Source organism: Hydractinia symbiolongicarpus, chromosome 3, assembly GCF_029227915.1.
Source record: "Hydractinia symbiolongicarpus strain clone_291-10 chromosome 3, HSymV2.1, whole genome shotgun sequence".
NCBI classification, from domain to species: domain Eukaryota; kingdom Metazoa; phylum Cnidaria; class Hydrozoa; order Anthoathecata; family Hydractiniidae; genus Hydractinia; species Hydractinia symbiolongicarpus.
The window spans coordinates 20,194,821-20,211,145 of record NC_079877.1 but is presented as its reverse complement, the minus strand read 5'-3'; the positions used below and the strand labels follow the sequence as shown (position 1 = coordinate 20,211,145).

The following is a 16,325-nucleotide window of genomic DNA, read 5'->3' as shown; positions in this document are numbered from 1 at the left end:
TTCCCCAGCAGAGCAAATCACTACTTTATGCTGAAGCCAACAACTTGTACACAAAAATAGTAATTTTTTTGTCTATCGAGTTTCATCACACCGACTTGGAAATAATATTGGTATAAATAAGCTTTTATTATAAAAAAAATATTATTGATTGTACCCCTGGTGTATTTTTATTGCATTCAAAATTTTATATAGCACAAATAAAAATTAATAAATAGGATAAATGGACAAATAGTAAAAAGTGGACAAATAGTAAAAAATGACATAGCCCAAGGATAACAAAAAACAAATGCTAAATTTTAAATAAATGGAATATAATAAAATTATAACAAGGTTATGAAAATACAAATTTTTCAAGTACAGTATTTTCTTACACAGTAACAGGTATTTTTCATATTGATTTAAAAATAACTCCTTTAGTCATTTGTATCTACTCCATATGATAATGACATGCATTGCTCTTTTTAGTTCATACAATACGACAACTCCCAAAATATCTAAAAAAAATACTTGTTTATAGTATGCTAGGGTCCTCACTGAGACAAAATATGGAAAGTTTCTAACAAGGTTTTCGAGAATTTAAAAAGTGTTTCAGAGTTAGCCAATTTTTCTCAATTACTTTGGTAATCTAATACTCTAGCAGGAAAGATCCTGATTCATGAAATTTTTGTGCAAGTTTAAATTCCAGAGAACTCTCCACAGACTTTCCAGGTAATAAGAATGGCTTATTAACTGCTTACCGTAAAATATAGATAAAAAAACACACTGCGGTTTATCTTTTTTTATTGTTTTGTTTTTTGATTTCCCGGCAGTGTTACTTGTTTACATATAGCTATCATTATTGCTGCTACAAAATTAAAAGTTATATGGTGCAGTATATATATGTAAAGCCTGTCGTTAAGGCTTTTTAGCCAATAAGCACTTGTATATATATATATAGAGAGAGATTTTTTTGAATGTTTACATTTTTCACAGTAAGCCCTTCTGGCTTTAGAAATTGCCTGGTAGGCAAAAAGATGTACATGCTAGGTGAAAGAAAGTCTTGTTCAGTCTATTCCTTTGGACAAAGGTATTGGTAAGACTTTAAATGAATATATAGGTATATTAAGCAGAATGTAGAGCAATCTACAATAATAGTTTAAAGCCTCAACAATGTTTCCGTAAAAAGAAATGGTCTGATAGGACATTTCTTAAGCAAGCTTCCACATCTTTTTACCTGCCATGCGGTTGCTAGAGCCAAAATAGCTTACCCACAGAAAAATGTAGCTATTAACCAGTTAAAAATAGTTATCAGTTAATAAGGTGTCATAAACTGATTGTGCGATTAAATATGTCTAAAAAATGCCAAAATGCCTGTCCTTAAATGAATTTCTAAACATGCCTGTCTTAAAGCTCACCAAGCTCTTTTTTTATTGATTTCCAGTAGTAAAACGGATTCTGAGAACAACAAAATGATGAGTAACTCGTTTAGCTATAAGCAGAGATGTTTTTGGTGCCTAGCCATATAATTTGATGTAGGTAACTAGGTAACTGTTATTAAGTAGTAAAAGATCACTTACTGGGGTAAGATCACTTTTTTTTTTACTTCGTCATCATTAGTGTGCTAGCTAGCCCAAACATAAGTTTGCTTTAAGCAAAATTAAGTTGGGGCATACCCTATGGCTGTTTCTTAGAACGGAAACATAATACTACCAATAGTTATCTTACACTGCCTGCCTCTAGCTAGGATCCTCTCTCTCTCTCTCCTAGCTTCAATATCACTGTCTCGTAGTGGTAAATGAAAGTATAAACAAAACCTGCTTTTGCAGGGTTTTTTTTAGCAAAAAATCATTGCTGCATTGAACAAGATGTCAATGGTGTACTTTGCGGAACCTAACTTAGTCGAAATAGATATGCATCACTACACTGGATTATTATCCATCCACTGGTGTATTTTTTAGAAACCTTGAATCTCGACCGAAATACCAAGTTTTTCCAAAATTTACTTTGAGATACCAGGTTTATCGAATCGAAAAACCTAGTATCTCGATCACGGGAACGAAAAACCTGGTTTTTCTTACCGTTAAACCTAGTTTTTCGATTGATATACTAGGTATATCGAATACTTGTGAATTTGGCTTGCCATAAAATGAATCAGTCAAAATCTGTAAGCTATAATTTGCAACCCTCTCAGTCTATATGGTAGCGACGTCACAACTTTGACGTCAACATCGCTATAGGCGAATTGGAGAGGGTAACTAATAGGGTAACTAATGATGACGAAGTAAAAAAAAAAGTGATCTTACCCCAGTAAGTGATCTTTTACTACTTAATAACAGTTACCTAGTTACCTACATCAAATTATATGGCTAGGCACCAAAAACATCTCTGCTTATAGCTAAACGAGTTACTCATCATTTTGTTGTTCTCAGAATCCGTTTTACTACTGGAAATCAATAAAAAAAGAGCTTGGTGAGCTTTAAGACAGGCATGTTTAGAAATTCATTTAAGGACAGGCATTTTGGCATTTTTTAGACATATTTAATCGCACAATCAGTTTATGACACCTTATTAACTGATAACTATTTTTAACTGGTTAATAGCTACATTTTTCTGTGGGTAAGCTATTTTGGCTCTAACAACCGCATGGCAGGTAAAAAGATGTGGAAGCTTGCTTAAGAAATGTCCTATAAGACCATTTCTTTTTACGGAAACATTGTTGAGGCTTTAAACTATTATTGTAGATTGCTCTACATTCTGCTTAATATACCTATATATTCATTTAAAGTCTTACCAATACCTTTGTCCAAAGGAATAGACTGAACAAGACTTTCTTTCACCTAGCATGTACATCTTTTTGCCTACCAGGCAATTTCTAAAGCCAGAAGGGCTTACTGTGAAAAATGTAAACATTCAAAAAAATCTCTCTATATATATATATATACAAGTGCTTATTGGCTAAAAAGCCTTAACGACAGGCTTTACATATATATACTGCACCATATAACTTTTAATTTTGTAGCAGCAATAATGATAGCTATATGTAAACAAGTAACACTGCCGGGAAATCAAAAAACAAAACAATAAAAAAAGATAAACCGCAGTGTGTTTTTTTATCTATATTTTACGGTAAGCAGTTAATAAGCCATTCTTATTACCTGGAAAGTCTGTGGAGAGTTCTCTGGAATTTAAACTTGCACAAAAATTTCATGAATCAGGATCTTTCCTGCTAGAGTATTAGATTACCAAAGTAATTGAGAAAAATTGGCTAACTCTGAAACACTTTTTAAATTCTCGAAAACCTTGTTAGAAACTTTCCATATTTTGTCTCAGTGAGGACCCTAGCATACTATAAACAAGTATTTTTTTTAGATATTTTGGGAGTTGTCGTATTGTATGAACTAAAAAGAGCAATGCATGTCATTATCATATGGAGTAGATACAAATGACTAAAGGAGTTATTTTTAAATCAATATGAAAAATACCTGTTACTGTGTAAGAAAATACTGTACTTGAAAAATTTGTATTTTCATAACCTTGTTATAATTTTATTATATTCCATTTATTTAAAATTTAGCATTTGTTTTTTGTTATCCTTGGGCTATGTCATTTTTTACTATTTGTCCACTTTTTACTATTTGTCCATTTATCCTATTTATTAATTTTTATTTGTGCTATATAAAATTTTGAATGCAATAAAAATACACCAGGGGTACAATCAATAATAATTTTTTTATAATAAAAGCTTATTTATACCAATATTATTTCCAAGTCGGTGTGATGAAACTCGATAGACAAAAAAATTACTATTTTTGTGTACAAGTTGTTGGCTTCAGCATAAAGTAGTGATTTGCTCTGCTGGGGAAATATACAATTTTTTTTAAAAAAAGTTTAGCTTCTGCTTGTATTGTATTCTGATCAAATTAATGTATGGCATATATAAAAACGTTCGTTAGTAGTGCAGAAATTACGCCCAAAAAGTTTTGCACGAAAATTAATACACTCGAAAATATTTCAATTTACTATATGGTATCCGCAATCTTAGAGGATATCAAGCTACAACCCTGGACACAATATTTGTGGAAATGGCCGTTTTTTGGCTGTTTCTCAAAATGGCTAAACAGCATTACTTCACCAGTACTATGCAGCTGGTAGGTTGTAAACGTTTTACTTTGACAAGGGTGTGGAGCCAAGTAACGAACGTCGAAAATGCGCTAGCTGCACTTTTCGCAATGTCTGTCTTATGAAATAATTCATTCCAAAATATCGGGAAGTTAGGGCGTGCCGACGGCAGCAAAAATTAGCACCGTTTAAGAGTTTGACAAGGACTCTTTACAAATTTAGAGTGCCTGTTATTTACATAGAAACGGCTTTCTCAATTGCTTGTAATTACGAACTTCGAAATTTCGTCCTTCTTTCCACTAATTTATGTCTGGGGTTGTAGGACATAATACTTTAAGGAAAGAGACTTTCGCGCAAAAAAAATTTCGCAGTACCAAAATCACCGTTTTGGTACTGATAATAATAACTGACAAATGGCTCTGCCGATCCTCTTTTATTAGAACATATTAATAGTGGCTACGGTAGTTTTAAGTAAAACATCCAGCAGGGTAACAAGGTAGCACTATTGCCCTACCTAACAAAGGAAAAATGACTAATAATTATGTGCATTTTATTTGAACGGAGAAGCTACTCCAAACTTTCTGTGGCATACCGACAGTCATCATAAATTGATACGGTATGTTTGGTGACAGGGTAACAACGGTTTGTAAACTCTGTTTTCATATCAGCTATTGTTGCGGGAAAGTAATTTAAAAAAAATATGTTACAGTCGCACACTATAATGGTGTATGCGCTTAACTTGATTTACGCCTGTGCAACACGGTTTAACTGTACTAAGCGTTCAGCTCAGTGTCACGATTAATTTTTTAACTTGCGCAAAAAGTTATTCCGCAAAATGAAATAAAATTGACGATTGTTTTTGCTATGATGGAGTAACAACACTTTGTAAACTCTGTTTTTATATCAGTTATCGTTGCGGGAAAGTTATTTTTTGAAAAATATGTTACAGTCGCACACTATAATGGTGTATGCGCTTCAAATGATTAACAACATACTGTATACCTGTACTAAAGCGCTCCACCTGATCGTGTGGGACAGTTTACCGCTCTTATTAAGCGCTCCACAGAGTGTTCAATGCCGGATCACACCTTTACTTGTGGCTTAACCCGGCGTTTCGACGCCGGGTTTCCCGGCTAGTCTCTATAATAATAGCCGTCGTCTGTCTGTTTCTGCGCAGACCCCCGCTGAGTTAGAAAATGATGTTACGGAAACACGAATATCAAATGCGATATATTTTTGTCCACTTTGTTGCCATGGGTAAGTTTAAAGGACGGGCGAACCCGTGGATTTTTCCACGGGCTAACGACTAGTACACGTCAATAATATACGTAATAGCGTCATTCTAAAATTGCGATGTCATCATTATTTTATGTTTTTCGATCGTTTTTTTAACCTAAATATATATACGAAACCCTCATATAAGCAAAAGTTTATTCCAAAAAAAAAATCTAAAAAAACCTAAACGCAAACCTGAAATTTTGCGGTGATTTTGGTACTGCGAAATTTTTTTTGCGCGAAAGTCTCTTTCCTTAAAGTATTATATCCTACAACCCCAGACATAAATTAGTGGAAAGAAGGACGAAATTTCGAAGTTCGTAATTACAAGCAATTGAGAAAGCCGTTTCTATGTAAATAACAGGCACTCTAAATTTGTAAAGAGTCCTTGTCAAACTCTTAAACGGTGCTAATTTTTGCTGCCGTCGGCACGCCCTAACTTCCCGATATTTTGGAATGAATTATTTCATAAGACAGACATTGCGAAAAGTGCAGCTAGCGCATTTTCGACGTTCGTTACTTGGCTCCACACCCTTGTCAAAGTAAAACGTTTACAACCTACCAGCTGCATAGTACTGGTGAAGTAATGCTGTTTAGCCATTTTGAGAAACAGCCAAAAAACGGCCATTTCCACAAATATTGTGTCCAGGGTTGTAGCTTGATATCCTCTAAGATTGCGGATACCATATAGTAAATTGAAATATTTTCGAGTGTATTAATTTTCGTGCAAAACTTTTTGGGCGTAATTTCTGCACTACTAACGAACGTTTTTATATATGCCATACATTAATTTGATCAGAATACAATACAAGCAGAAGCTAAACTTTTTTTAAAAAAAATTGTATATTTCCCCAGCAGAGCAAATCACTACTTTATGCTGAAGCCAACAACTTGTACACAAAAATAGTAATTTTTTTGTCTATCGAGTTTCATCACACCGACTTGGAAATAATATTGGTATAAATAAGCTTTTATTATAAAAAAATTATTATTGATTGTACCCCTGGTGTATTTTTATTGCATTCAAAATTTTATATAGCACAAATAAAAATTAATAAATAGGATAAATGGACAAATAGTAAAAAGTGGACAAATAGTAAAAAATGACATAGCCCAAGGATAACAAAAAACAAATGCTAAATTTTAAATAAATGGAATATAATAAAATTATAACAAGGTTATGAAAATACAAATTTTTCAAGTACAGTATTTTCTTACACAGTAACAGGTATTTTTCATATTGATTTAAAAATAACTCCTTTAGTCATTTGTATCTACTCCATATGATAATGACATGCATTGCTCTTTTTAGTTCATACAATACGACAACTCCCAAAATATCTAAAAAAAATACTTGTTTATAGTATGCTAGGGTCCTCACTGAGACAAAATATGGAAAGTTTCTAACAAGGTTTTCGAGAATTTAAAAAGTGTTTCAGAGTTAGCCAATTTTTCTCAATTACTTTGGTAATCTAATACTCTAGCAGGAAAGATCCTGATTCATGAAATTTTTGTGCAAGTTTAAATTCCAGAGAACTCTCCACAGACTTTCCAGGTAATAAGAATGGCTTATTAACTGCTTACCGTAAAATATAGATAAAAAAACACACTGCGGTTTATCTTTTTTTATTGTTTTGTTTTTTGATTTCCCGGCAGTGTTACTTGTTTACATATAGCTATCATTATTGCTGCTACAAAATTAAAAGTTATATGGTGCAGTATATATATGTAAAGCCTGTCGTTAAGGCTTTTTAGCCAATAAGCACTTGTATATATATATATATAGAGAGATTTTTTTGAATGTTTACATTTTTCACAGTAAGCCCTTCTGGCTTTAGAAATTGCCTGGTAGGCAAAAAGATGTACATGCTAGGTGAAAGAAAGTCTTGTTCAGTCTATTCCTTTGGACAAAGGTATTGGTAAGACTTTAAATGAATATATAGGTATATTAAGCAGAATGTAGAGCAATCTACAATAATAGTTTAAAGCCTCAACAATGTTTCCGTAAAAAGAAATGGTCTGATAGGACATTTCTTAAGCAAGCTTCCACATCTTTTTACCTGCCATGCGGTTGTTAGAGCCAAAATAGCTTACCCACAGAAAAATGTAGCTATTAACCAGTTAAAAATAGTTATCAGTTAATAAGGTGTCATAAACTGATTGTGCGATTAAATATGTCTAAAAAATGCCAAAATGCCTGTCCTTAAATGAATTTCTAAACATGCCTGTCTTAAAGCTCACCAAGCTCTTTTTTTATTGATTTCCAGTAGTAAAACGGATTCTGAGAACAACAAAATGATGAGTAACTCGTTTAGCTATAAGCAGAGATGTTTTTGGTGCCTAGCCATATAATTTGATGTAGGTAACTAGGTAACTGTTATTAAGTAGTAAAAGATCACTTACTGGGGTAAGATCACTTTTTTTTTTACTTCGTCATCATTAGTGTGCTAGCTAGCCCAAACATAAGTTTGCTTTAAGCAAAATTAAGTTGGGGCATACCCTATGGCTGTTTCTTAGAACGGAAACATAATACTACCAATAGTTATCTTACACTGCCTGCCTCTAGCTAGGATCCTCTCTCTCTCTCTCCTAGCTTCAATATCACTGTCTCGTAGTGGTAAATGAAAGTATAAACAAAACCTGCTTTTGCAGGGTTTTTTTTAGCAAAAAGTCATTGCTGCATTGAACAAGATGTCAATGGTGTACTTTGCGGAACCTAACTTAGTCGAAATAGATATGCATCACTACACTGGATTATTATCCATCCACTGGTGTATTTTTTAGAAACCTTGAATCTCGACCGAAATACCAAGTTTTTCCAAAATTTACTTTGAGATACCAGGTTTATCGAATCGAAAAACCTAGTATCTCGATCACGGGAACGAAAAACCTGGTTTTTCTTACCGTTAAACCTAGTTTTTCGATTGATATACTAGGTATATCGAATACTTGTGAATTTGGCTTGCCATAAAATGAATCAGTCAAAATCTGTAAGCTATAATTTGCAACCCTCTCAGTCTATATGGTAGCGACGTCACAACTTTGACGTCAACATCGCTATAGGCGAATTGGAGAGGGCTGTGAACCATGGCTTTTCGCCGTAAAAAAATTACCATCTGATTTTTTAACGCCCTCCGTTTGCAACACCTGGATCGTCGACATCTTCGCTTGGCTAACATTTTTCGTCAAATTTACACTTAGTCACGCGACTTATCTGACTAACCCTGGATCCGCACCTGGCAAGAACAGCATCACACTCGGATGAAAGAGCTTGAGGAATGTGTGGCATGTTAAGGTTGTCAGTAACTTTATTAAAATATTTATTAAATATGTTTGCAATATCACTATCATTATTATATAATATATCCGTGTCAACAAGAGTAATTCTTTCTTTACCATATTTGGCTTTTTCATTAAACAAAGGTTTTACCGATTTCCAAAAACCTTTACTCATATTACTTCGGCCAAAGTTGGAAAAGAAAGTTTTCTTGTCCTGCCTATTTATATTGACCACCAAGTTTCTTTGTTTTTTAAATGCTCTCACATCATCGTCTTTCCCGGAAGTGTTAGCTACCCTTTTAAGACGCGAACGTTTCATGATCGCCTTTCTGAGAGTTTTAGAGACATGGGGCCTATTATTTGCCCTGAGGAACTTGGTTTTCAATGGAGCATGCCTATCTAATAAAGATGTAAATATACTATGAAAATCATCATAATTTGAGATATTGGTCATAGACCGAGATATATCCTCTAAAAAATAAGTTTCATCAAAATTCTTATAGCACCGGTAACTAATTTTAAGTGGTGGTAGTTTGACATATTGTGTTTTAAGCATTGTAACGTTTTGATACGATTCCCATCCTCCAGCAACTGTGTGCGTCGTTTTCGTCGAATGTATGCTGAATGTCTTCGATTCCTTCAGATTCCGTGAATCATTTTTTTTCGCGAGGGAACATGTGCTTGATGTCTTCGACTCCATGGTATTTGTCTTTTATGCCTTCGACATCGTGGTAGTTTTCCTGCGCTTCAGCTAAGTCCTGCAGTGTTGCCCCGAACGAATTTGTTCCTTTGCCCTATTGTTATAATGTAGAGTTTCGTCATTTCATTCTTGAACCGACTTATCTCTTTGTTACAGGTATATTTTTTACCAACTAACAAAAAATTTCTTAGTGCACAAAACTTTTTTGAGTATGGATTTAACCTATACTCAAAATATATTTGCGCATGTGCGGTATAGGTCACGTGACTTTTTGGCTGACTTTTTTTGCTTTTTTGCGTGACTTTTTTAATAATTCTTGGATAATTTTTAATAATTTATGATAATTTATGTTGATGACGTAAGAGGTTTTTGAGTGGTAGCTGTGGAAGGGGTTGGGAGTGAGGAGTTGGTCGACTTTAACCTACTTGAGAACTTCCTTGCTAGTAGTGTGGTAACGTTTACTTTTTGTCCACCAATAACATTTTTAAGACATGGCTTTTTCGGCTACATCAAAAAAAACGAACATGTCCACTATTCCTGTCACAGTCATAGGACAGAGGTAACCTATTAATATAGGCGATAGTGTGTAATATAACGTGAGTTTTGGATAATAACGCACATAGAATAACAAAAATATAGAGTAGTAGTAGTGTGTAAAAGAGAGTTACAATTTCGTTTATATATACAAGTTCGTATCGTTTAAAAGTAAATAGAAAATATATACATACATCAGCTAGTAAAATAAAGATCTTAAAGTATACGAAAAAAATTAAAGGACTGACTGGATCTTTCAGAAAGCAATTTTGCCTTATCACCAAGCGTTATCACTAAGAGGATACAAAGGAAATGAAAGAGACAAGAAATTAACGCTTTCACGATTTTTTTCTGTCTTTATTTTGCCTCAATTAAATGGAACATTGAATTCTCTTCAAGGGGCCATCCTCGTCTCCAGGGTTTGTTGCCTACGTCAAAGCTATTTGACAGCTAATAAGAAAACAAAACTAAAGCTAGCTTTGTTGAGTCAGCTCTATGTTAAAATTTGTCTTTATGTTTTGTCTGCCATGTTTGTTCTGTAATTTATTTAACTATTGTGTTGTCAAGTGTAGTTACCTAAGTGTATTTAGTGTAAAAATTTAATCACCTGTTTGTGTCTTTGTGTTAATTAAATGTCAATTTGTGCAATGTTATAAAATTTAATTGTAAAGTGTACTCCATAGGGAATTTATATTTATTTATTTAAAAGCAGATTTTTCAGTTCACTTGTTCACTTGAAGTCTCTGAGGTGATCACATCTTTTTCAATGTCAAGAAAAGTTTAAATAATCCTTCACAAATTCAATTTTTTTCAACAAGTTTATTTAAATTCTAATCAAGTTTATTTTTCAAAGCTCTCACACTTGGCAAGCTGGTAAGCATTATATAGTTTATAATATTTGTTATATTTCCTTAGTCATTTTTTTTGAATATTCACTACATATATTTTTCTTATATATTGTAGTTTGAACACGTCGTTACAAGCATTGTGGGCGAAACTTGTCTTTTTTTTGGTTAACCCTACAAACTTAGATAGCTGGCTAGCTAAGTATAAAATATGTTTTCAATGTCTTATAAATGTTAGTTGAATAATTTTTTAGAAGCAACCCAGTTGAAAATATTAGGTTTAAAATTGGGTCAAAATTAAAATAATGCTTAGCAACCGTTAGTCCTTATATCTACGCTAAGATCTCTTCCCTCAGGTATCAACTTTCCCAGTAGAACTATGATTTCCTAGAAGCAATATATGCTTCGTTTAAGCAGCAATAATTTGATCAGAAGGGTAAAGGTCTGGTTCACATTTCCCAAACTGTGTTGGTAAAATAAAGGTGCTAGGCGCCGTAGTTTAGTGGTTATCACTCTCGTACTTTGTGCAGGAGACCGGGGTTCGATTACCCCTATGGGCGATTCAATATATGCAATTGAATATTACCATAGCCCCGGGTTAACCCAAGCCATGTGTGGGCCGTTGGGTGTTGCAGGGAGTTGTCTGGCAGAGCGCTGACCCTAATTGAGTTTGCGTAGCTTAAAGAGAGCATTTAATACTCCAGAACTTCCCGTCAAAGCCATGGCCCCTCCTGGAAATAATAGACAGGGTATATCTCTCGATATTTGTGAGGTTATCATGTAAAATATGCACATCTATCTATCTTCAGACTCAAATTTTGTTTCGAGTCGTGACATTTTTCTACCAATTACTGGTGTGGCTAAATTTTGCACAAGTGTGACGTTTCTGCTTGCCAGCTATAGCTACATTACAGACCAACAAAATTTTACATCAGTTGTTTGTATTACTTGGAAGACGCATTTAGCTGGTTTTAGGTCATACTAAAACTATACTTTTGGAAGAGCACATTTTTATGTAGAAAAATGAATAAAAAATAAGATTTTTTTTATTTAGTAATGGCTTATTATGCGTGCCTATGTACATATTAGCAAGATTGAAATTTTCTTGATATATCGAAGAAATCGCTGAGATTCCTAACATTTTTTGATTTCCGTCGCCGCTACGCGGGGCGGAATCTTTAAAATCGCCTGAAGGAAGAGACAGCACAGAGCCTGGACGCTGCTAAGTTTGTGTCCAGGCTAAAACCTAAAAAAATCTCCATTCCATTTTCGAAAGCCAATGAAGATGCTTTATTTTAATCTATTTTGGGTACGGCCATGACTAAAAGTGCTTACATTTCGCCCCCTTGCCACTTTCTGGTCTCTGATGGTTTGGTCGTAGTAGTTTCATTGATGTAGCTTGGGAGCTAAGCACATTTTTTAAAATCGTGTATTTTATCAGGTGGTACTGACATACCCCTTTTAATAGTCGTGAAATTACTTATATACTCACTATCGTATAATAACATCGTATAGAGCCAGATAGCTAGCTAGCTACACAAAATAGTGCTTTAATTAGAGTTCCTATTTTCTTAAAGAGCCAGCAACAAAAAGCCTTTGTCCTGCTTTGCGTAATTTTTCCATTACTGGACACCCGACTCACCCGACTCCTGTTCTTATGGGGAAAAGGGGGGCTAAAAAAACTTCCAAACAACACTTTGTTGGGGCTACTTCTGTCAGATAAAAAAGGTATATTCCCACAGGATTTTTTTTATATTTTTTGCAGAAAAGTTGTCGAAACATGACAAAAGTTTATCGTTGTTGCACCGAACAGTCAGGGTGAACTGATGATTAACCTGCAACAATATATATATACTTAGCCGATGCAGGATAATTGGACGCTGCGCATAGTATAATTAGCCGTTAAAAGCTTCCTTGTGTTCTTAACAGCTAACTGTTCGAGAGTCCTAGAGTATTTAATGCTCATTTTGAGCTACGCAGTTTAATCAGGGTCCGCGCTCTACCAGACAACTCCCTGCAACATCCAACAGCCCACACAGTGTGCCATCTCCCCTATTTCCCTCACATGGTGGGTTAACCTAGGGCTATCATAGCATTCACTCGCCCATATTGAATTGCTTCCAAGGGGAATCGAATCCCATTCTCCCGCACAAAGTGCCAGAGTTATAACCACTAAGCTACGGTGCCATTGCAAACGGCTAACTATTTTTTTTAAAAATCTCACGGAAAAGACCATCGATTTATCAAATCCGCAAGTTTATTGTGTGTTTACCCTTTTTTGTTTCAACTTGTTGACTTCAATTCGTCAATTTAAAATTTCAGAAGTAATTTCGGAATAATGCAACTAATCAGACTCTCCGAAAAGAAATTCAAATTTGAGAATTCGAATCAAAAAAGGATAACAAACAATTAAATTTGTTGAATCCAATAAATCGATTTCGACAAAATAAATCCTGTATTGTCCACAGGTTTCAAAATCATGGATCGCCTGCTTAATATATTACTTGTTTAACAAAAATATCAAAAACCAGCTTGATTAAATTTATATACATATATTTATATATATAATATACCTTGTGCATCACATGGCATTGATTTGCATCTTTTTAATAAATTCCCTTTTCAAATCAAAGAGGTAAAGAGAGGTTAAAGAGGCAATAATTAAACAACCTGATGACATTTCAGTTTTAGGCAAAATTGTTTCTCATTTTTAAAACGTTCTTTCTTTTTCAGATCAGCTGTTATCAAACCATGCACCATCAGTATTTAAACAAATCTTCAACAGGAGAGTAAATTCTGAAGGCCTAAATACGGAAATATTTAAATGCTAATATGTATTTATTGCTGAATTAATTAACAATGAACTACTTCCTTCATTCAAATGGAGCTCGTTCAAAAGTTATTATTCGAATCGTCAAGTTTATACATAACAAGATTTGTATTCTGAAATGTCCAGAATTTCCTGATCAGTTTTAAAAACATCCAGTTAAAGTTTTAACTGTTATTATAGAATACTTCATATAGCTATGTAAAAATTTTATTTTATTTTTTATTTATTAGATTGTATTTTAACTTTGCAGGTTATACAATAATAATTGAGAATTGGGATTTGATGAATAATAATTGAGAATTGGGATTTGTTTACCCCATAATTCTCCGTTTTCAAGGTCCACTTCAAATTTCAATATCTCTCAGGCTATTGACGGAAATCTTCAAGCCGCAGGGCTTCTTGTTTTTGGTTGAAATTCCTCAGTCAGAGTGACCCTGGTTTAGGCTCTGATGCTATAGGCTCATTCGACGCGGCCGAAGCTCACATAAGCTTAATTTAATAAAACGCAACATAAATTTGCTTCCAAGCCAGGATGGGTAGAAGGGAACAAACATACCGTAAAATTCTCCATATCCATGGGTCTACTATTTCTCATCGAATTTTTTGGCGAGCTTAACTTGGAGAGGGGCTTAATATCAGGAGGCGGAGGCTTGTTATCTATGTGATAATAAACTTAGGGATTTAACAGACGTGAGTGAAAATAGTAAATAGTATCAGGTCATTAAATATGTGGCACAATCTCTACATCATGAACACAGTCATACAGTGTGTCTTCTTCGTTGTGTCGTTGGTGCTCTGTTCGCAGTCATCCGAAAAAAATACATCGTTCCCATCATACAAATCACCGACTTGTTCTCATCATATGCCCACAGTCATTTCCATTTTCCGAGTATCAGCCGATGGGCTTTTATTGTGGTAAAAATAAAATTAGGAAATAGCGTAGGGGTTATTTTCGGGGAGAACTTTATATTCGGGAAAAGGGGGGCGGTGGTTGCGCTCTAGTGTTGTAATTTTTGGTGTCGATTAAAGCCGACCTTTACATTTGCGACTTGTGTAGACACCGTTAGAAGATTAATGCTTTTTGATATTTCTAAATACGATAGGAACAATTTACATCCACTGTTCAATACCTATCACATCTCAATTACCAATTGCGACAATCTGAATCTTTATACCAGACTCGATAAACCACGAAAATACTCGCTCGATAATTCTATCAAAAATAGTAGACACAATTTAAAGAAACTGTTTGTTCGAGAGTGTTGAAATCAATTTCTTTTACGTTGTTTTATCTTCCACTCAGTTCACAATACGCTCGCCATAGCAATTGACTTCTGGCGTTTCAAAGAGGAAAGACATAATTTTAAAACGTTGTTCAAAGAAAACTTTCCTGTGATTTATATTATTTCCAAAATTTTACCTATTTTATTACTATGAGTGTTTAAATATAAATTATCATTGTTATAAAGATAAAATAATATCCAATTTTTGATCTACAGACTGTTCTAGGTCAACCTCGTCCCTAGGCCCATTTTTCTCTTTCTGACAATCTCGGACGGCGAGAAGAAATGACCCTGGGCCACACTGGTCAGTTCTGAGATTTGATTAGTTTCTCAAGTTTCCGTTAATTATGAAGAGGAATTAGTTTATGCGTAAAAAATTAAATAATAACAGAAAAACAATAATGGCAGGTAAGTTTATGTGCGAAAGGGACGCTGGAATGTTTATTTTCTGCTGGACTGAATTTATTTTTGTGAAAAATAAAATATTCGGCATTGTTAGTATAGCTTAACGTGCAAACAAAATTAAATAGCTTTTAGTTGTACTCAGAAGCTGTTAAAGTAAGCTTCTGTTTTTTTTACAGTGCAGTTAAGGAGGTAGCCACTAGACTAGAAAGCTAGCTTTTGTGCACAGGGTGTAGTAAAAACACAATGAAGGTTTCTTTGAAGACATGTTTAGCAGCTATCTAACTAGCTCAAATACAACACAAGGTACATACAGGTATACTACGATGGCCCCTATGACTCACTTCTTAATAAAAACACTTCTCTTCTTAGTTAAAAAACTTCTCTTCTTAGTTAAAAAACTTCTCTTCTTTCTTTCTTTTTTTGAATAAATGACCGACCGTCACCTTCAGGTTTTTTGCGTTTTTTATATATTAGGGAGACGAGAGTGAATAACTGACGTATCCGTTTAAGGCATTCGTTTATATTTTTTAATACGCACGTTCTTATAAGAATACCAAAAATTTTAACCAGGCTGGCCATTATTTCTTTATTGTTCTAAACAAAATACGTATTGTTTTAAATCTAAAATCCTAACCTAACATTTTTGAAAGAAAATGTGCAAACTGAAAACTTTAAAATAAATATATACTTAAAATTTTTATGTAGCCAAAAAAAGCGAAGGCAACACTGCAATCATGTTTTCTCGAAGCAAAAACTCAAAACACTTTAACTAACTTGTTTCTGATTAAAATTAAAACTCTATCCATGTTTTCGATCCAAGATTGCTTTGCATAAATTATAGCAATACGGTGTTCTCGGCGGTCCGCATGCAATTCTTAACAAAATGACCAAATTTTGAATAAATTAAAAATCAGCACGAATCGTGCTGATTTTAACCAGTCTGGCCCAGGGTCATCTCTTCGCGCCGTCTCGGATATCAAAAAAGCGAAAAATTGCCCTGGGAACGAGGTTGTGTTCTAGGTATCTTATAGCGTGCGACGCGTTTAAAGTGCTAGTTGCATTAAATACCAAGTTCA

The 16,325-nt window shown here is 34.1% G+C and overlaps 3 long non-coding RNA genes across 3 annotated transcripts; 1 reads left to right on the top strand and 2 right to left on the bottom strand.

Annotated features, from left to right (window-relative positions):
• Nucleotides 1–294: 294 nt before the first annotated feature.
• Nucleotides 295–2,051, bottom strand: LOC130636156 (uncharacterized). The gene is made up of 2 exons (XR_008982228.1): nucleotides 1,705–2,051; nucleotides 295–494 (listed from the first exon to the last, which is right to left on the bottom strand). It is a non-coding gene; the product is annotated as an uncharacterized LOC130636156 (long non-coding RNA).
• Nucleotides 2,052–2,296: 245 nt separating this feature from the next.
• Nucleotides 2,297–3,548, top strand: LOC130636157 (uncharacterized). Its single transcript, XR_008982229.1, has 2 exons — nucleotides 2,297–3,105; nucleotides 3,349–3,548. It is a non-coding gene; the product is annotated as an uncharacterized LOC130636157 (long non-coding RNA).
• Nucleotides 3,549–6,514: 2,966 nt separating this feature from the next.
• Nucleotides 6,515–8,271, bottom strand: LOC130636155 (uncharacterized). Its single transcript, XR_008982227.1, has 2 exons — nucleotides 7,925–8,271; nucleotides 6,515–6,714 (listed from the first exon to the last, which is right to left on the bottom strand). It is a non-coding gene; the product is annotated as an uncharacterized LOC130636155 (long non-coding RNA).
• Between the last annotated feature and the right edge of the window lie 8,054 nt (nucleotides 8,272–16,325).